The 21,075-nt window shown below is 41.7% G+C and overlaps 1 protein-coding gene across 47 annotated transcripts in view; it reads left to right on the top strand.

Annotated features, from left to right (window-relative positions):
* The first annotated feature begins 488 nt into the window (after nt 1-488).
* Nucleotides 489-21,075, top strand: part of LOC139376367 (muscleblind-like protein 1) — a 132,278-nt gene continuing 111,691 nt past the window's right edge. For 11 of the 47 annotated variants that reach the window (XM_071118852.1, XM_071118837.1, XM_071118871.1 and 8 more), the window contains exon 1: nt 12,248-12,828. The gene's annotated coding sequence lies outside the window, so the exon portion shown is untranslated. Of the gene's footprint in view, nt 793-990; nt 1,133-1,720; nt 1,911-12,247; nt 12,829-13,763; nt 13,963-21,075 lie in introns of those variants that run through there. The other 36 variants (XM_071118858.1, XM_071118872.1, XM_071118866.1 and 33 more) reach the window with 20 other exon arrangements.

Genomic DNA, 21,075 nt, shown 5'->3' with positions numbered 1-21,075 from the left:
GGTCAATGAGCTTTTATTGTTGAAAGAAATTATGAAAGAGATATGCTTTTTCGCATGGGTTTGTTCAATGAGACATGTATTTGTTTAAAATATATTACATGATGGTTTCAATTCAGAGAGAAAAATAGTCATAATCATGTTTATTTCAAAATGCTATATATCCGCCTCACTTCCAGAGAAATAAGTAGTTTTGAACAGTGAAATGTAACAAATAACAACATTTTTAATGAAGAACTGTACAAATGGTACATTTGTGACATCAATATAAAGATAACATGTGGGGAAAAAATGTTCTATATACAGTAATATGAGATCTGTATGTAAGACTTTTACATTTGACATTTTAGTAATTTAGCAGATGCTCTTATCCCCCCCTCTCTGTCTGCCTCTCCCTCTCTTTCTTGGCGTAGCCCGGTCGGAATGCGGCAGTGGCCTCTTGCAGACGGCAACGTCCAGGGAACCTAAAAAGGGAAGGAGTCTCACATTGGGTTCCTGGCAGCAGTAAGAAGTAGCAGGCAGGCAGGCAGCAGGCTAAATTAGGCTGTCTCATTGACTTCCACTCCCCAGAGCCCTGTAGGCAGACCTAAGGAAGGAAGGCTGCACCAGAGGCCCTTATTGCCTGCTGCGCTACTGTGTCTCTGAGAGTCCCTGAAGAACCTCAGTCCCTGTGAAGGAGCTAAGTGTAGGTCAGTTGTATCTGGATAGAGGAGTGTTGTACTTTTGAAAGGGTGTTTTGGGATTTTCTTGGGATGCCGATTGATAACGGATGTTCACAGACCTGACTAGAGCAAGGTAAACATGGTTGATAAGATTTTGAATGTAGATTTTATTTGACTTGTTGGTTGAATATTAACTAGAAGTGCTGTTGACACAAATCGAGTAGCTATAGCACTTTTAGAAAAATCTCTTTCTCTCTTTTTCTTTCGCTCTCTCTTCCTCTGTCTGTCTGTGTCCTCTCGTTCGCTCTCTCTGTCTCTCCATTGGCGGCAGGTGGGGATGTGCTGAGTGCTGCTCTCCTCTCAATATTGACTTCAGAAGGCCAGTCTGTCTCCTGTCTCTACCACTGTGACAGATTGACGGGCTTGGCACTGAAGGTCTGATATACAAATGCACTTCTGAACAGGAACTTGGGGTAAGTGAAACCTTGTGCCAGTGCACCTGATACTGTAGGTGGGAGGGGGGTATATGGTGACCTAAGCTCCCCTTCTGTTTCTGTGCCCCTAAACAGAACCACTACCACACCCAACTTCCTGTTTCGAATTGTTTCACTCCTTATCTGTAATGCTGCAAACTGGTCACATGTCAGAGTGACTTCCTCTTTTCACACACACACACTGACTGCTGTGAGGGAGAGAGAGAGAGACAGAGAGAGCGAGAGAGAGAGGGGGGAGAGAGGAAGAGAGGGGGGGAAGTGAGGGGTGGGGGCGGGGTGAAAGAAAAAAGAGAAATTTGGCAGATGGCGGGGAGAAACTATTAAACGTTACCATGTTTGGCAGCACATAATGTAAGCAAAAGATGCAAATGAGATAAGAAGGGCAGATTGCCATGGCAACCTGCTTGTCGGATCGGCCATGGTGTGATTCGGCCGCTCGCCAGGCAGAAGGCGCTGTTGGGAGAGAGGGAAAGAGAGAGAGGGGGAGGGAGGTGGAGTGAGAGAGTGAGACAGAGGGGGGGAGGGAGGGAGGTAAAGTGACAGCAATAAAAAGAGAGAGGAGGGAGGGAGAGAGAGAGAGAGTGGTGGGGTGAGATAAAGAGAGGAAGTGGAGAGAGAGAAAAAACTATTGAGTTAGAAAGAGCAAGAGAGAAGAGAGATGGGCAGTTTAACCCACAATGCATTGTGGTACGTTGTGACTTGGTTAAAGTGTTGTCACTCAGCCCCAGTGTCACGTCAGCTTTCTACAGACATACAGGTAAGAAGGCACAGACACAGGGGACTTAAGGGCCACCTCTCTTTAGGATGAGGATAACCTCATAAACCTAGAAATATATTGGATGTAAACTATTATATTTACTTTGATTTGACTTTACTTTCATACTTTTCTCTATGTAAAACTATAATACATATTTGACAAATGAATTAACTGTTACACGCGGCTTCCATACCGTGCAGAGAATACGAAACACTTTAATTCTGGTACTTTTTGATTATATTGTGAACATTTTCTAAAGATAACATTTATAAGTGCCTCATTCAGTAGCGACTTCATGCAGAACTTGTTTTATTTTAATGTATTTTGTTTGAAAAACTTTTGTTTTAACTTTACTACCGCAACAGCTGTCAGCATCTCCACTCTTCCTTTTATGTGAGTGTTTATGAGTGTGAATGATTGAGGTTGAGATGGTGACATTTTGAAATCGTTTGCAACTATTTCTCTGCAACCTGCCTGAATATTATAGCACACTGCAAAGCCAACTGAAATATCTCTTTACACAGGGTGTTTCCATTCACTTTCATATAATCTCCCTAGATAAGGCCAAAGTTAAGAGATATGCTACTGCATACAGTGTGGAGTCAGCTAGGGACACTATGCCCTCTGTTTCCTAAGTCTGTGACTGTTAGAATCGCACCTGCTTCTCCTATCTGCGTCAGAGTCGATAGAGAGCCATAGAAAATGGCGCGCTGAGGGACAACTTTATCTTCACGCACCAGCAAGGCAGTTATTGCTGTAAGATGAATGATATGCTTTTTTTTATGTAGTCTATGAGAATGTTTCTTAAATTATTTGAGAATGTTTTTAAATGGTTTCCACTAGTTTAGCAATTGAAGTTTGCGTGATTATAATTGTTTTACTCCCAAGTTTTTGTCTCGTAGTTTGACTTCATCAGTCTCTTCACATTTACCATTGATTAACTTTGTTGACAAGCAAACCGAATACCTCAAGGCTGCATTCAAAAGGGGTGTTACCACACAGAAGGAATGAGGAACTATTTTAGTCTCAGCAGTTATATCTCATCTTCATTCTGCTGTCTCATAACATCACAACGACAAAATGTTGCGAAATGGCTGACGTTGAATGTAGCTCTCTGAGCTTCCAGCCTGTCAGCGATGCTGCGTGCCATGCTATATATTTTTGGGTGATGCTCTGTAATGGTGGTGTAATGTGTGTTTGTGTGTGATAGATGGGCCATCAGGGCTTATAAAGGGCCTGGGACATTTCAGCCAGTTCACATCAGCGAGCCAGTGTAATTTACAGAAGGCTGGGAAATAGCAGGGCGCTGAGCAGAGAGGGAGACACTCAATGTTTTCACCACAGGAGGAAGAGGGAGAGGGAGAGAGAGAAAGAAAAAAAGAAAGAGAGAAATAAAGAAAGAAAAAGAGAACGAGAGAGAGGTGTCATTAAAAGTTTTGGCCTGCTGTCTCTCATAAAGAAAGAGAGAAAGACAGAGAGTAGTTGTGGATAAGATGAAATTGCATTCGATTTGAAAAATGCATAAACCAGTACGTTTTCATCTCATTTCAACCAGCATTGTAAACATTGAAGTTAGGGTAAATCATCACGTTAAATACATTGACTTAACCTGATTAACATGTTGTTACATCAATCAAATTTCAACATAATCATCAGAACTATGTATATGTTGAAACTGTGTAGAAACGTAAATTATCCTTTTCATCCTATATTCAGTGCCTTCAGAAAGTATACACACCCCTTAACTTCTTCCAAATGTTGTTGTGTTACAGCCTGAATTTAAAATGGACAACATTTAGATTTTGTGTCACTGGTCTACACACAATAGCCCATCAAGTCAAAGTGGAATTATGTTTTACATTTTTTTTAAATTTACAAATTAATAAAAAATGTAAAGCTGAAATGTCTTGTCAATAAGTATTAAACCCCTTCCTTTTGGCAAGCTTAAATAAGTTCAGTAATGCAATGTTGCATAACAAGTCACATAATAAGTTGCATGGACTCACTCTGTGTGCAATAATAGTGTTTAACATTATTTTTTTATGACTACCTCATCTCTGTTCCCCACACATAAGGTCCCTCAGTCCAGCAGTGAATTTCAAACACAGATTCAACCACAAAGACCAGGGAGGCTTTCCAATGCCTCGCAAAGAAGGTCACCTACAGTATTGATCGATTTTAAAACCATTTTAAAACATACATTGCATTTATATACAATACCAGTCAAAAGTTTTGAAACACCTACTCATTCAAAGGTGTTTCTTTATGTTTGACTATTTTAGAATAATACTGAAGACATCCACACTATGAAATAACACATATGGAATCATGTAGTAACCAAAAAAGTGTTAAAGAAATTCAAATGTTTTATATTTGAGATACTTTCAAGCATCCACCCTTTGCCTTGATGACAACTTTGCACACTCTTGGCATTATCCACAATCTAAATGTGTTTATTCAACTTTCTTGTTGTTTTTCTGCTTGATTGGAACAGTATGAGAGTTTTAACTACATTCCACCTGTAGTCAATTGTTTTATGTAGTTGCTTTTTCATGTTTTGAATGTTGTATTGTAGTAACCCTCAAGCTTTTTTTCTCCATAGTGTAAGGACTATTTCATCACGCAGAATATTTATACTTAAAAATATGTAACTTTGTGCAGCATCTATAATCACAATGTGTTTATCCAACTTTCTTGTTGTTTTTCTGTTTGACTTTGTATGGGCATTTATTTGACTTAAATTGTAGTTGATACACAACAACAAAAAATACTTCATAATAAGATAATACATCAGTTATCTACCGACAACATATTTGGCTGGACAACAAATAAACTTTAAACACCATTTTTCTCAGTTTCAATGTTTGCATAGTAACTTAAGTTACTGCTTGATTGCCTTGGTTTTTACTCAGATTATATAGTTACTGCACTTTTAACACTCAATTTTCTCTGAAACAGAACAGAATTGAACCAGGACACTTCATCACAAGATAAAACACATAATACAAAGCCTGATTCCAGTCTTAACTCAATTTTCACTAAAAGTCTAGTTACTATATTTTGCCTTTGTAGGGCAGTATAGTCTACACACGTTTTATGCATGTCGTTTGTGGTTATTGTCGGCCACTAAAGGTGGTGTGCACTACGGCCAGAGGCTCCGTGTGTAACAACGCAAAGTGGGAGATCTCTAATCAATGCAAAATGGAATTAAAATGGCGTAATTACGTTAGCTAAATGAGAAGGAGTAAGCTACAATGAGCAACCAACAGGCAGGCTGTTGTTTAAACTGAATAGAGTTGTTGTAACATTAGACAAGGACGGAGAGCGCAGCAGAATAGCCTCATCTACTCTAGCTAGCTAGCTAGCTAACATTGGCGGATGTGGTTGATTGAGACGCAGCCCATGAAGCAAAAAACACATCTCTAGATTAAACAGACAGTTTTATATTGGAATGCTAATACCATTTCCAAGGGGGTGCGGACATCGACTCTAGGGTTTTAAATGTAGAGAAATATCCTCTGTGGTTATGACATAGAGAAGGGATTGAGGACTGAGAGAAAATGTCCGCAATCAAAATGGGGAAATAGAGAGAGAAATGAAGTGAGTACAAAATACTGGCGCGATGCATCAATCACCCTGCACCTCTATTACAGGTCAAAGCATACTATTCCTCCAATCTGGGTCAGAGTGACCTGGCCTGCATTGACCAATAGGCTTTCAACGGACCCATATGGGGCCCCAGTTTCTCATCTAGAACAGATAATCATATCAAAGCTAATTAAAAGCAGCCATTTTGACTCAAACGTGAATGGATCTGTTTCTATGTGTGGTGTGTGATCGGTTACTATGTGTGTGAGCAGTAATGGAGAAAACTGATGTCCATCAAAGTTAAAATTTGTGCGGTTGGAACTACCCAGCACTAGCTCTCAAGTTTCTAATTTCAGTCCAGCTAGGAGCTGGTATGCAGCCTTCTCTCGCTCTTGAGAGAGAGAGAGAGAGAATATTGTAAGAGGAAGCTAGAGAAGGAAATCAAGAATGAGGGAGAAAGAAAGAACAAGATAGTGTTTGCGGAGTTGAACCCAGTTAGTCCTCTAGCTGGGGCTGTCAGAGATTGTCACCCTGGGTTTAGGCCAAGCCGTGTAAATTAGAGGTGACTTATCACCAGCTCTAGTTAGACTGGCCTACAACGCTCTGCGCCGATCTGCTGCTAACAGGCAAAGCTCATCACATCATCCAGGGAGAGAAAGGGAGAGCGAGGGATGAGGGGTAGGGGGACATAGAAAGAGAGAGATGGGGAGCAGAGTGAGAGAGGGGAGACAGGAGTCACAGAGGAGTGGGACAGAGAGAAAGCGAGAGAGGGGGCTGAGAGAAGAGAGCGACAAGCGTGCCGGGAAACCTGTAGTGCACAGGTGCACTGCAATTAAATGAGTGACATTTCATTGAGATACTGTAGGTGAAGAAACGATGGATGCTTGGTTCAACTGTTTTCAGAACTAAGCATTTCACCATAGATGTTCAAGTGAAGCCTATGTAAAGGGAAGCCGGTTGCACCAGTCACGTGCAACATCTCCACTGACCTCACATACTCTCCATCCATGGGCATAAAATTAGCCTTGGACCCAACCCTGTGGCTGTGGCCTCCCTTCCTCTCTCCCTGCCTTGACCAGTAAACTATGCATTAGCTTTGGGTTGGTTGCTGGGAGCTGTGTGATGGTTTCTCATGGTTGTTAAAGTCATGCATTTGAGCTGATGGTTTCTCCAGGTCAGGCTTTCTCTCTCTCTCTCTCTCTTTCTCTTTCTCTCTCTCTTTCTTTTTCTCTTTCTCTCTTTTTCTCTCTCTCTTTCTCTCTCTTGTATTGTGCCCCTGGGCTGTGGCCTTTCTAGTTGGTATACTGTATCTGTGTGCTGTGTGTTGGTTTCTTTGGTTGGTAAAATATTGTATTATTAAATATTAAAGAATTAAACCTCTCACTAAAAGCTTCAGTCATACAAAAGTTCTACTTAAACCCGAACCGGTCATCCAGTAGATTAGAAAGAATGGCTTACCCTTTGTTCAAAATATCCTTTTTGCCTTTATCCAGATTACAAGCTCTCATTTTCGGTTAATTGAAAATGAATCCTTGTTCAAAGGGATCACCTTTTCTAAAAACAACCCATACAAAGCTGGTTACAATTTCAATGTCATCCTCCTGAAAAGCCAGAACAAATATTAAAACAAATATTATGGTTAACATCAAATATACTGAGTATTCAAAAAAAAACATTATTCATGTAAAACATTTATGATATTATGAATAGGAATGGTGATGGTATGTCACACATGCAGTTATCAAAAACATATGGGAATGTTTGCTCTATCCAAAGTTATATATAATTTTTTTGTCATAAATCAAAAAATATACCAGTTTCATTTGAGGACCAAATGTTGATACAGGTTGCAAAATAACTGGGAAAAGATTTTCGATGTTCAGATGGTTTATGAACTGACACACAAAACAACGCTTTATTCAAGACTTAGAGTTTTTCAATTTCAATTATTATACAAAATTCTTGCCACCAACAGAATGTTATATACAGGATATGGCGCATACAACCATTTCAGTTCTGAAGGTTTTTCTGCGAAGAGACAGAATAATTACATATTTTATTCTGGTATTGCCCTCATTGGCTTGTTTCTGGTCACAGGTTCAGGAGTGGCTGAGAAATCACAGCATTCACTTAAAATGCTAACCCTACAAATAGCACTGTTGAGTGATTTGGAAAGTTATAGTCAATCAGTTAACAATATAATAATACTAATAGCAAAAATAGTCATCTTTAATTTACAATCTATGGATACTATGAGATTACAAAGGTTCAGAATGAATGTAATACATCACAGCACAGTTAAAAATATAAGTCATTTACAGAGTGTTCTGGAAGTATTTCAACCCCTTCAGCTTTTCTACATTTGTTACGTTACAGCCTTATTTGAAAATGTATTGAATAAAACATGTCCTCATCAAAAACAGGATTGTGTCGAGGCACAGATCTGGGGAAGGGTACAAAAGAATGTCTGCAGCATTGAAGGTCCCCAAGAACACAGTGGCCTCCATCATTCTTAAATGGAAGAAGTTTGGAAACACCAAGACTCTTCCTAGAGCTGCTTGCCCAGCCAAACTGAGCAATCGGGGGAGAAAGGCCTTGGTCAGGTAGGTGACCAAGAACCCAATGGTCACGCTGACAGAGCTCCAGACTTCCTCTGTGGAGATCAGAGAAACTTCCAGAAGGACAACCATCTCTGCAGCACTCCACCAATCAGGCCTTTATGGTAGAGTGACCAGACGGAAACCACTCCTCAGTAAAAGGCACATGACATCACATGACATCCTTAGAGTTTGCCAATAGGCAACTAGAGGACTCTCAGACCATGACAAACAAGATTCTCTGGTATGATGAAACCAAGATTGAACTCTTTGGCCTGAATGCCAAGCGTCACGTCTGGAAGAAACCTGGCACCATCCCTTCGGTGAAGCATGGTGATGGCAGCATCATACTGTGGGAATGTTTTTTAGCGACAGGGACTGGGAGACTAGTCAGGATCGAGGGACAGATAAACGGAACAAAGTACAGAGAGATCCTTGATGAAAACCTGCTCCAGAGCTCTCAGGACCTCACACTGGGACAATGGTTCACCTTCCAACAGGATAGCGAACCTAAGCAAGCACAAGGCCAAGTGACACAGGAGTGGCTTCGGGACAAGTCTCTAAATATCCTTGAGTGGTCCACCCAGAGCCCGGACTTGAACCCAATCAAACATATCTGGAGAGACCTGAAAATAGCTGTGCAGCGATGCTCCCTTCCAACCTGACAGAGCTTGAGAAGATCTGCTGGGAAAATTGGGGAAACTACCTAAATACAGGTGTGCCAAGCTTGTAGCATCATTCCCAAGAAGTCTCAAGGCTGTAATCGCTGACAAAGGTGCTTTTACCGAGTAAAATGTCTGAATACTTATGTAAATGTCATATTTCCAATTGATTTTTTTTTTACACATTTTTAAAAAAAATGTAAAAACCTGTTTTTGCATTGTCATTATGGGGTATTGTGAGTAGATTTATGAAGAAAATAATCTATTTAATCAATTTTAGAATGATGCTGTAAAGTAACACTTTTTTATTATTTTTTATTTTACCTTTTATTTAACTAGGCAAGTCAGTTAAGAACAAATTCTTAATTTCAATGACGGCCTAGGAACAGTGGGTTAATTGCCTGTGGAGTCAAGGGGTCTGAATATTTTCCGAATGCACTGTAAGAGAGAGTGGTCTACGGAGATATTTGGAATGGGCTACGGAGACAGGTGGTGTGGGATTAAAAGCTTACGATCTGTTATAGTTAGGACGGGAAACACCATATACCGGATATATCTGAGTACCATATCATATATAATATCAAACTATATATACAGTGCCTTGCGAAAGTATTCGGCCCCCTTGAACTTTGCGACCTTTTGCCACATTTCAGGCTTCAAACATAAAGATATAAAACTGTATTTTTTTGTGAAGAATCAACAACAAGTGGGACACAATCATGAAGTGGAACGACATTTATTGGATATTTCAAACTTTTTTAACAAATCAAAAACTGAAAAATTGGGCATGCAAAATTATTCAGCCCCTTTACTTTCAGTGCAGCAAACTCTCTCCAGAAGTTCAGTGAGGATCTTTGAATGATCCAATGTTGACCTAAATGACTAATGATGATAAATACAATCCACCTGTGTGTAATCAAGTCTCTGTATAAATGCACCTGCACTGTGATAGTCTCAGAGGTCCGTTAAAAGCGCAGAGAGCATCATGAAGAACAAGGAACACGCCAGGCAGGTTCGAGATACTGTTGTGAAGAAGTTTAAAGCCGGATTTGGATACAAAAAGATTTCCCAAGCTTTAAACATCCCAAGGAGCACTGTGCAAGCGATAATATTGAAATGGAAGGAGTATCAGACCACTGCAAATCTACCAAGACCTGGCCGTCCCTCTAAACTTTCAGCTCATACAAGGAGAAGACTGATCAGAGATGCAGCCAAGAGGCCCATGATCACTCTGGATGAACTGCAGAGATCTACAGCTGAGGTGGGAGACTCTGTCCATAGGACAACAATCAGTCGTATATTGCACAAATCTGGCCTTTATGGAAGAGTGACAAGAAGAAAGCCATTTCTTAAAGATATCCATAAAAAGTGTCGTTTAAAGTTTGCCACAAGCCACCTGGGAGACACACCAAACATGTGGAAGAAGGTGCTCTGGTCAGATGAAACCAAAATTGAACTTTTTGGCAACAATGCAAAACGTTATGTTTGGCGTAAAAGCAACACAGCTCATCACCCTGAACACACCATCCCCACTGTCAAACATGGTGGTGGCAGCATCATGGTTTGGGCCTGCTTTCCTTCAGCAGGGACAGGGAAGATGGTTAAAATTGATGGGAAGATGGATGGAGCCAAATACAGGACCATTCTGGAAGAAAACCTGATGGAGTCTGCAAAAGACCTGAGACTGGGACGGAGATTTGTCTTCCAACAAGACAATGATCCAAAACATAAAGCAAAATCTACAATGGAATGGTTCAATAATAAACATATCCAGGTGTTAGAATGGCCAAGTCAAAGTCCAGACCTGAATCCAATCAAGAATCTGTGGAAAGAACTGAAAACTGCTGTTCACAAATGCTCTCCATCCAACCTCACTGAGCTCGAGCTGTTTTGCAAGGAGGAATGGGAAAACATTTCAGTCTCTCGATGTGCAAAACTGATAGAGACATACCCCAAGCGACTTACAGCTGTAATCGCAGCAAAAGGTGGCACTACAAAGTATTAACTTAAGGGGGCTGAATAATTTTGCACACCCAATTTTTCAGTTTTTGATTTGTTAAAAAAGTTTGAAATTTCCAATAAATGTCGTTCCACTTCATGATTGTGTCCCACTTGTTGTTGATTCTTCACAAAAAAAATACAGTTTTATATCTTTATGTTTGAAGCCTGAAATGTGGCAAAAGGTCGCAAAGTTCAAGGGGGGCGAATACTTTCGCAAGGCACTGTATTTGATAGTAAAGGGGGATGAAAATGAAAACTGTCTGGCAACTGAGAATAAAGTGAAGCTTTTCATGAAACACAATCTCAAGATGACAACCAAACAGGAAGATACAATCGATTTTTAGCAGCAAAGGGGAGAGAAATCTCCATCCAATTGTAGGTAGGCTAACTCACTACAAAATGAAGGTTGCCTTGATACAACGGGGTAGGGATCTGAAGAACAATTTTCCCATGAAGTAGTGGAGAGACGACGTACCCTGTACCCCTTCTCTCCAAGCAGAGAAGCAGAATGTTTGTCTCGTGGTCGATAAGTTGTATGTCAACCACCAATTGTGCAAGGACTCGAAGATTACAACGTTGCCTCTTCCACAACATTGCAAAACACTACACATTACAATATTCGTTAAAAAAAATGTCATGCATGATGGACTCATCTTTTTTACTCATGGAATATGGAACCTTGGACTATGTGGACTTATAATGGGGTTTAGATTCATGTAAAGGTGAAAATGGGTGCTGGTAGGCGGAGTCTTTTTTTTTTTTTTTTTTTTTAGTGCAGGGGTTCCCACCTTTCAACTTACTCTTGAAAGTTGTAATAGTAGAATGTACTAGTAGAAACCTCTTGTCATGCTAGTCATTGCATACCATCCGAGATATCAAGATGAAATAGTCCATGTCAGCTAACATGTCTAAGTCACTCAAAAATCACATGCATACACATCAGACATGGCAAAATCCATAGAATTGCATGAACATTTGCTTTAAAACTGCAACATTTTCTCTGTACCTCATTACAAAATGTTTAGAATTGCAGTAAATAAGCTTTAAAACCTTTCTCTCCACCAACAAGAGGGGTGTGAACAGTTTTTGTCATGAACAGTGCTTGTGCCCATAGAAATAGATGTGGCGCGCAGGATGTTCCCCAATACTGGTTTAAAAGCTTATTTCCTGCAATTCTACACATTTTGTCATTCACAATATATAAACTGGAATGCCACATGGGTGACAAACTTTTGACCGATAAAATAGGTTCCAAACCAATATAGAACTGGACCGGAGAAGCCAACCCACCTCTCCAGTCTGTCCAGAAGGACATGATGGTCGACAGTGTCGAATGCAGCACACAGAGAGTTGTTTGGCGTCTGTGTTGGCTGTGAGATCATCTACCACTTTAACTAAGGCTGTGCAGGTCTGACAATCTTTCACCTTCTGTCTCGCCCCTCCCTATTTCTCTCTCCCCCTCTTTCTCTCACACCCTTGAAAATAACAGTGTTGATGTAATAGAGCCAGCAGTTCCTGGTTGTTGGTCTAGTGGGTGGAGCGAGCAGACAGACAGAGAGTGAGCGAGAGAGAGAGAGCGAGCGAGCAGCCAGAAAGCTGCAGCAGAGAGTCTGTATGATTTGTGTTGCCGGATGCAGTCAGTGCTGCCTCCTCCTCCTCCACCTCCACTCCTCCTCTCCAGCTGCTGCTACAGTGCAGTCGTCCAGCAAGTGGAGCTCTCCTCTGGCTGCAGTAGCCCGGAGCCCAGAGACACAGCACAGCCACCAACAGGAGCAGGGAAGGGGAGACACTAGCGCACAGAGCCAAGCCAGCAACACACACACACAGAGGCAGGCACTCCTCCTCTCGCACCACACCGTTCTGCGCAGTGCCTTCACTCGTTCGCTTGTTCACTCACTCTCTCACTCACCCCTCCGCCAGATTTCTCCCTCGTTTCACTCTGCTCTGCCTGAGAATGGTCCAGCCGGTGCCTGGGGCTCTTCTGTCGTGGCCTGTCTGAACACACACAAACACACACATACTCAACAGACACACGGATGCGCGAGCACAAACCGAACAGCAATGTGAGAGGTAAGGGTTTCCGTTTTACCCTACTCTCTTTTTTTCTCTTTCTTCCTATCTCCCTCTCTGACGAGGCGACTGTCTTTACTTACAGCAGTATGGTCCAGCCTGTTGTAAGGGAAAGATATGCTGGGGTTTGTTAGCTTTAGGTCTATGTGTGTGTTCGCTTTGCGGGGCACTGGGTTAACATCTGTTTGTTATGTCTTGCGCACACACACACACACACACACACAGACACAGAAAATGCATACCAGACTAAATACAGAAGGTCACACAATAGCTTCTATAACTTCTTTCTGTGGCGAACGCTAGAAGCAGGAGTGTGTGTGTGTGTGTGTGTGTGTGTGTGTGTGTGTGTGTGTGTGTGTGTGTGTGTGTGTGTGTGTGTGTGTGTGTGTGTGTGTGTGTGTGTGTGTGTGTGTGTGTGTGTGTGTGTGTGTGTGTGTGTGTGTGTGTGGGTGGGTGGGTGGGTGGGTGGTGTGTGTGTGTGTGGGTGGGTGGGTGGGTGGGTGGGTGGGTGGGTGGGTGGGTGGAAGGCTGTGGTTACTCCGGGAAGCAGGAAAGTGGATCAGTAGTTGGGATACACAGGTTCTATTCCCTCTGTCTAACTCAACATGTTGGAAACCAACGGGCCAACCAGAGTGAGGCTTGGTTTACGACTAAACATAAAAAGGCTTGCCTATTTTCTCTAGCATTCCTTTCTCTCTTTCTCTTTACTTTCCTTTGCTCTGTTTTTTCACTTTCTCCTCCCAACTCTGAGCGTCAGCCTGGCGGTGGTGTGGTTTTTAGCATGCACTCTCAGCGTGTGTGTGCTGTGTAAGGTGAACTCCCCGCCTGCTGCATGTAAATGATGTGTGACATGTGTAGCTGCTGCTACCTTATATGGTGAGCGCTGTATTTCAGTACAGTAAAGCCTTGCCAAACATTCCGGGTCGCGGGAGGAGAGAGTGTGTGAGGGGGTGGCTGTGTCTGTGTCTGTGTGTGTGTGTGTGTGTGTGTGAGTGTTTGCCTGCGTCTCTTTGTGTGTGTCTCACAGAGAGGGAGTAACTGAGAGAGTGCGAGAAAAAGAGAGAGAGAGAGAGCGACTCATTGAATGGAAGCTTTTTAGTTTGCGGCGCGGCACTGTTTATTTGGAGCAGCTAAGTAAGTGAATACTACTTTGAACGGCTGAGAGAGATTCACCAATGTTGTCATTTAACGGGTTTTAAATGTGTGTGTTCAAGAGTAAAGTAACCCTGTTGTCTGTGTGTTATGATGAGAAGACAGGTACTATAGCATTATGACTGGTTCTGCTGTGAAGGGAGACAGTTGCTGGTAGCTACTAGCTAGCACCATTGGGTCCTCCTTCTCTGGGTTTAGACTTTACAGTCCTGGCTTCTCCACTCTCTTCTCTTCTCCTCCCTTCTGTTCTGTTCGTCTGATGCTTTAAGTTTATGGGCCCTGGCCTCTATTGTCTTCTACTCTCTTATCCTCCCTTCTCCTCTCCACTCAGTTCCCCATTGGTTTCCTCTTGGCGGTGTGTCTGTGGTTGAAGCACCAATGAGGAATTTTGTTGTTGTGAGTTAGATGGTTTGCAGTGGCCCATAGAGATGCCCTGCTGATTACGTAGTGGGTTCTGCCTTTCCCTTATGGAATGCTTTTAATCTTTTTTTCATGTCCTTGATTTATACTGGAGATCATGCTGAGATTAAACATATCTTTGACAAGGGAGAGTCATCCCAAGACAGCTGTATTTATTCAAATGTATTTATAAAGCCCTTTTTACATCAGCCGATGTCACAAAGTGCTGTACAGAAACCCAGCCTAAAACCCCAAACAGCAAGCAATGCAGGTGTTGAAGCACGGTGGCTAGGAAAAACTCCCTGGAAAGGCTGGAACCTATAGGAAGAAACCTAGGGAGGAACCAGGCTATGAGGGTTGGCCAGTCCTCTTCTGGCTGTGCCGGGTGGAGATTATATATTTTTATCGTGTTGTGATGTTCAGTTCCTCGTGGAATCATTTGCTGACACATTGCTGTGTGTTTATGTGTGTGTCTCCATGATGTGTGTGTGTGCATTTGTGCGACAATGCATTTTTGCATGTGCTTGTGTGCCTGTGTGTGTATATTTCATAGGTTCAATCATGTGTTTGTGTGTTTGCACATGTGTGAGTGTCTCCCTGTATCTCTCAATGATCTATGCTCTGACCTGAGGAAAGGATGAGGTGCCTGAGAGGTTCCCTCTAACAGGTTAAGCCTTCATAGGGCATTTGGGTCTACAGGCATGTTACTACCATGTTACGATTGAGTTTGAACTGAGTTATGCCCCATATTACACCAATATCACACTCAACACCAGGCTGTCATGGCAACGGGTAGCGGTTGATTCGATCGCTGCTATATGGCACAGTCCAAACTGTAATGTTTGTTCAAGGGTTTGGCAAGTTGAATAGTCAAATACTTACTTGCAGCTTACCTGGTTATCGGATTTCATTGTCTTAGTAGTATTATGTCTGGAATGTATGAAAAACATACTGTAGAAGAAATGACAGGCAAGGTTCAGCTGTAGCCTGATCTAAAGACAGCTGTAGTACTCTGTTACTGCAAGGCTATACTGCAAAGCTACTAGTAGAACAATGAATGTCATATTTTTTTTTACATCTGTAAAAACATCTGTAAAAATCTCAGAAAGAGAAAACATTTTAAACTGACAGTTTACTTCAGTTATCCATTCTCATTTCATGCCAAACCCACCACCGGTGTTCATGTCATTTGACCAAAGCACAGGTTCCAATCCAAGTGCCAATGCAGTTTAGCAAACTCCAATTTACATTTGTTGGATGTCATGAAAATAGAGCTCTTTGGCCACACACACCAGTGGTGGGTTTGGTGTCAAAATGAGAATGCATGAACAGAAAAGGACCCCGTTCCTACAGTAAAATATAGTGGTGGATCTTTGATGTTATGGGGCCATTTTGTCCTGGGGCCCTTGTTAAGGTCAACGGCATCATTAACTTTACCCAGTACCAGGATATTTTTGCCAAAAACCTGGTTGCTTCTGCCAGGAGGCTGAAACTTGACTTCCATCAAGACAATAACTTCAAACACACATCAAAATCCACAAAGAAATTGTTAATTGGCTACAAATTCAATATTTTTCAATGGCCATCTCAGTCTCCGGACTTGAAACCCATTGAAAACCTGTGGTTTGAATTAAAAAAGGCTGTCAGTCCATAAGAGCAGATGAAGGATATCAAGGATCTGGAAGGATTCTGTATGGAAGAATATCTAAGATCCCTCCCAATGTGTTCTCCAATCTCAGAAAACATTTTAGAAAAAGGCTCAGCAACGTTATCCTTGCAAGGTGATGTATTGAAAGTTATTGAAAACAGGGGTGCCAATCATTTTGACCCCTACCTTTTTGACAAAAAAACATCTCTCTGAGCAATTGTGTTAGTATAAAATAATATATATTTGTTGCATACAATATACAGTGCATTCGGGAAGTATTCAGATTCCTTGACTCATAATGACAAAGCAAAAACAGTTTTTTAGAAAATGTAGCTAATTTATTAAAAAACTAAAACTGAAATATTACAAGTTTTCAGACCCTTTACTCTGTACTTTGTTGAAAAACCTTTTTCCAGCGATTACAGCCTCAAGTCTTCTTGGGTATGATGATACAAGCTCAGACACACGGCAGATTTTTACCTTGTCAGCTCGGGGATTCGATCTAGCAATCTTTCGGTTACTGGCCCAACGCTCTAATCACTAGGCTACCTGCCGCCCCAAGTTTCTCCCATTCTTCTCTAGATCCTCTCAAGCTCTGTCAGGTTGGATGGGGAGCGTCACTGCACAGCTGTTTTCAGGTCTCTCCAGAGATGTTTGAGTCCAGCTCTGGCTGGGCCACTCAAAGCCATTCATTGTCTTGGCTGTGTGCTTAGGGTGGCTGTCCTGTTGGTTCCAAACTTCTACCATTTAAGAATGATGGAGGCCACTGTGTCCTTGGGGACCTTCAATGCTGTAGAAATGTTTTGGTACCCTTCCCCAGATCTGTGCCTCGACACAATCCTTTCTCGGAGTTCTATGGACAATTCCTGTTTTTGCTTTATCATTCTGGAGTATTGTGTGTAGATTGCTGAGAATTACAATTTGTATAGAGGGCTTCTGTCTATTTGAGCTGGTCAGTCTGTGATGCTAATCCTTTTGAATGCTCCTTTTAAAAAATGTATTGTGTAGTGGAGTTGCATAAGTGTTGCTCTCCACTTTCTGGAGGATCAAGTTTTGAAATCAGTGGAATTAGATTTGATAGCTAACAAGATGGAGAAAACACCTCTCTCTGGATTACCTCTTCAAACTAAGGTCAACCATGGTATGGCATTCCTGACAGGGAGACTCATCCATCATGCATGATGATGTATACAGGTAAGATAGTCTAGCATTAGCTAGCTACATTTTCAGATATTATACGTTTCTAATTTTGACAAAGTGGTTTATTTCAAGCTAAAGTGTACTGTTAGCTAGCTAGCTAATGTTAGCTGGCTGGCTCCCTAGCTGATGTTATTTTTCGTATCCCAGAGCCGTTTGCTTTGCTCACGTGACGTGTTTGATCTTACACTTTGTTTACCTAGCTAGCTACATGTATTAAGCTGAAGTGTACAACACCCATTGAATATGGCCGGGGTCAGTAAAAGTTGGCAAAAAAGCGTAATGGAATTGTTGCCAGCAGAGCTGGTTAGGCTGTTTTCATGTTATACAGATGTAAAGCAATCATCGGCCAGTGCGTCAATTGTGCGCTCAGAAACTCCCACAGGATGTAGAATTTGAATTTGAGTGTGAGTGACAGGAAGTATAATTGAATTCAGTGCAATTCAAAGAAATTCCACTCAGTCATGTAACGAGAGTTTTATTGAATCTGACAGGTCACACTTCCAGATACCAAACAATATATCACTTTTATCTGGAAACAATGCTTAGAATAGCCAATTATATTTCCACCAACCATTTCATTTGTTTGTCTTCTTTTTGAAGGCCTCAGGGTCAACTTGAGGGTTAAACGAATGCAATAACATACAGGTTTTGTTTTCCTTGATCATTAATTTGAAGTTTGTCCTGAAAATCTATTGTTTCAACAAGATTTTATATGCATGTATAAAACAACATTTTTTATGTTTTATGGACAATGTTTATTTGTATAGACTTAACTTAATATAGAATAGAAGACAAATTTGAATGTCATTGTATTTCACTGAATTCAGTTCTATTTCCTTAAATTCAGATTTGAATTACAATTCTGTATCCTGTTTACTACTTCAATTCAAATTCAAGAATTGTATTGTAATTCTTGAGGCATTCCCAATTCAATTCTGAATTGAGCTTAACCCTGGTAGGAGGAGAAAAAAAGACCATTGTTTTATTAACAGGAACTGTAATGCATGAGGGAGAGAGAAGCAGGGAGCTTGGGAGGGGCTGTGCGTTGTGTGTCTGTGAGAGGGGTAAGAGAGATAGCAACCAAGTTGATTTACGCTGGTAGACTAACTTATTGTTAGTTATTTATCATCTCATCTGATTACATACTACCTGTCTTGACTACAACAAACCGAGATAAGCTAGTTAAAAGGGCTAGCTAGCAAGCTAAGGTTAGCTAGGCTAATTGAGTCTACATAACTTTAACTGTGTGCTTTCTCCCTTTCCTACAATTGGACAACAACAAGATACACGCGCCACTCTCGTGAGTGGCCCTAGTACTGATCCGAGTACATCTTATATCCACCATACAGTTGAATGTAAATGCATTGGCCACAGACAGAGCAATAACAGATCTGTTATGGTATGTGCAGTTTAATCCCAGACTCTTTAACAGCCACTGAGACACTAATGTAAACGTGAGCCGATAGCCTTCTCATTAGACCATAAGAGAAGCCATTATCCTCCATGTGTCTGTTCATGAGTTTAACACATCCGTGCACCCACACAGTCATTCCGACGGTCACTCACATGGCCACACAGTCGGACATTCACGGCAGCTTAAACACACATGCCAGCATGTGTCTCTGTGTGTGTGTGTGTGTGTGCGTCGTTAGTGACTGTGTATGTGGGCCACACAACAGATCTCATTGTCTTCGGATCCTCTGTTTGCTCTCATTGTAATGAATAGCCATTGTTTGTTGTGCGACACTAACCAAAAACTCTCACTCTCTTGCTCACACAGAGACAACAGACACACACACACACCACTTCGCCCCATGACAAACTAGGCATATGCTGCAAGAGGCAAGAAAAGGGGATCTGATACTGAGGATGGTTATTATGACGATTATTAGGAGTAGATCAAGTAATTTTGTGTGTTTTGTATAATACTCACTGATGATGATGATGATAAGGAGGATGTTGAAGGAAAATATTAAATATGCTATGAGGAAGGTGTTAGACCTGTCCAGTATAAGACCCTGTGCTGTATTGCTGACCTGACCCAGTGAACCCATAAGACCGTGTTTGGTCCCAGACCTGTCCTTGGCCTGCGGTCATCTCTCTGGTCATAAAAGCTCTCAGTCAACATGGGAAGTGGCGTTGTCAAGGAAACAGTGTTTACTCTGGGATATATGGCTCATGGCTGTGTGTCACAGTGGTGTAGAGGCGGCCCTAGATAAAGTTGCAGTGTGAGTATAAGTGTGTGTGTGTTAACTTAACTGAGAATGTGTGTGTGCGAATGTATACGAGTGAGTTTGTGTCAGTGAGTGTGTGTCAGGGTGAGCGAGGGTGATATTGACTTCTGATATTTAAAGCACACCAAACAGCCAGGGCTGCGTTATTGCGTTTCCTCCAATGCCTTCAACTCCGAAGGCCTATCTCAGCACACCACCGCCCTGACTCTGACTCTGTGCTAGTACCACTCCTTTACTAAAGAGCAGGCTGAGGGAAATATAGTGCTGCTGTGTCTTTTTATTTCTGTGAACTGTGCATACAGGCAGCTCTCAGGAAAGCTAGTTTCATTTTGCTAGCACATGCTAATAGTTTGGATAACATCTCAAATGTTTCAGTTCTCTGCTGGCACTATGCATACTTTTCTTCAGACTTGCACTTTAATAATTTGTATACTCCATTTTTATGCTTTGGAGGGTGGAAGTATGCAGCTAGAAGCTCGGTTTGGGATTGATGCACAATGTTTAGCAGGGCAAGGCTAATTATCTAGCTAGCATCCAGTTATTCCTCAGGAAGCCTTATCATAACTGTGAACCACACCCTTGGTTTTTGTTGACTGCGAGGCAGTGATAGTGGTTTAGTCACAATGGCAACTCCTATGCCTTCCTGCACAATTCGAATGTAGCCTCGAACGCTGTAGCTTTCCATGTTGTCAGGCTGTCCCCCTCTGAGTCAAAATAGTAGGCTACGCTACATAATGGTTGTCACCTCACCTCCATAGCTTATGAACCTTGTTGATACATTTTATAGATAAGGACCTTGTTTTGATTTAATTAGATATATTCTAACACTAAAACCTATTGGCTCCATACTTGCAAACATTAGAAATAGTTTAAACTTTAAATAACTGTCCAGTGAAAATCTCACTTTAAAGGTTAATATTCTGTTATGTTTTTGACCCATCCTATCCTTTGTGGCCAAAGCATGAAACCCCCATTTGTATCCCAAACAGACTGTTTAAACAATGCTTGCTATTTCCTCATAGAGGATGAGCTGGCTAATCAGCAGTCTACTCGCATGAATATCTTTAATGACCGGTATATCCAAACACCATTCTGTTGTTGGGGTATGCACACACCCTTCTGTTGTTGGGGTACGCACACACCATTCTGTTGTTGGGGTACGCACACACCATTCTGTTGTTGGGGTACGCACACACCATTCTGTTGTTGGGGTACGCACACACCATTCTGTTGTTGGGGTACGCACACACCATTCTGTTGTTGGGGTACGCACACACCATTCTGTTGTTGGGGTACGCACACACCATTCTGTTGTTGGGGTATGCACACACCATTCTGTTGTTGGGGTACGCACACACCATTCTGTTGTTGGGGTACGCACACACCAATCTGTTGTTGGGGTATGCACACACCATTCTGTTGTTGGGGTATGCACACACCATTCTATTGTTGCGGTATGCACACATCATTCCATCAGAGAAATTCTGCTTTTTAATATACTGAATTGCCATTTTTTGGAAGGAAATATATTTCACTCATATTGTAAGTCATATTTCAGAGAAATTTGGAAACACTGGACAGTTACTTTAAACTTTTTTTCAATATCCGCATCAG

Source organism: Oncorhynchus clarkii, chromosome 20 (assembly GCF_045791955.1).
Source record: "Oncorhynchus clarkii lewisi isolate Uvic-CL-2024 chromosome 20, UVic_Ocla_1.0, whole genome shotgun sequence".
Classification (NCBI taxonomy): domain Eukaryota; kingdom Metazoa; phylum Chordata; class Actinopteri; order Salmoniformes; family Salmonidae; genus Oncorhynchus; species Oncorhynchus clarkii.
Note: the sequence above shows the minus strand (reverse complement) of the source record. Positions and strands in the feature narration are given on the sequence as shown.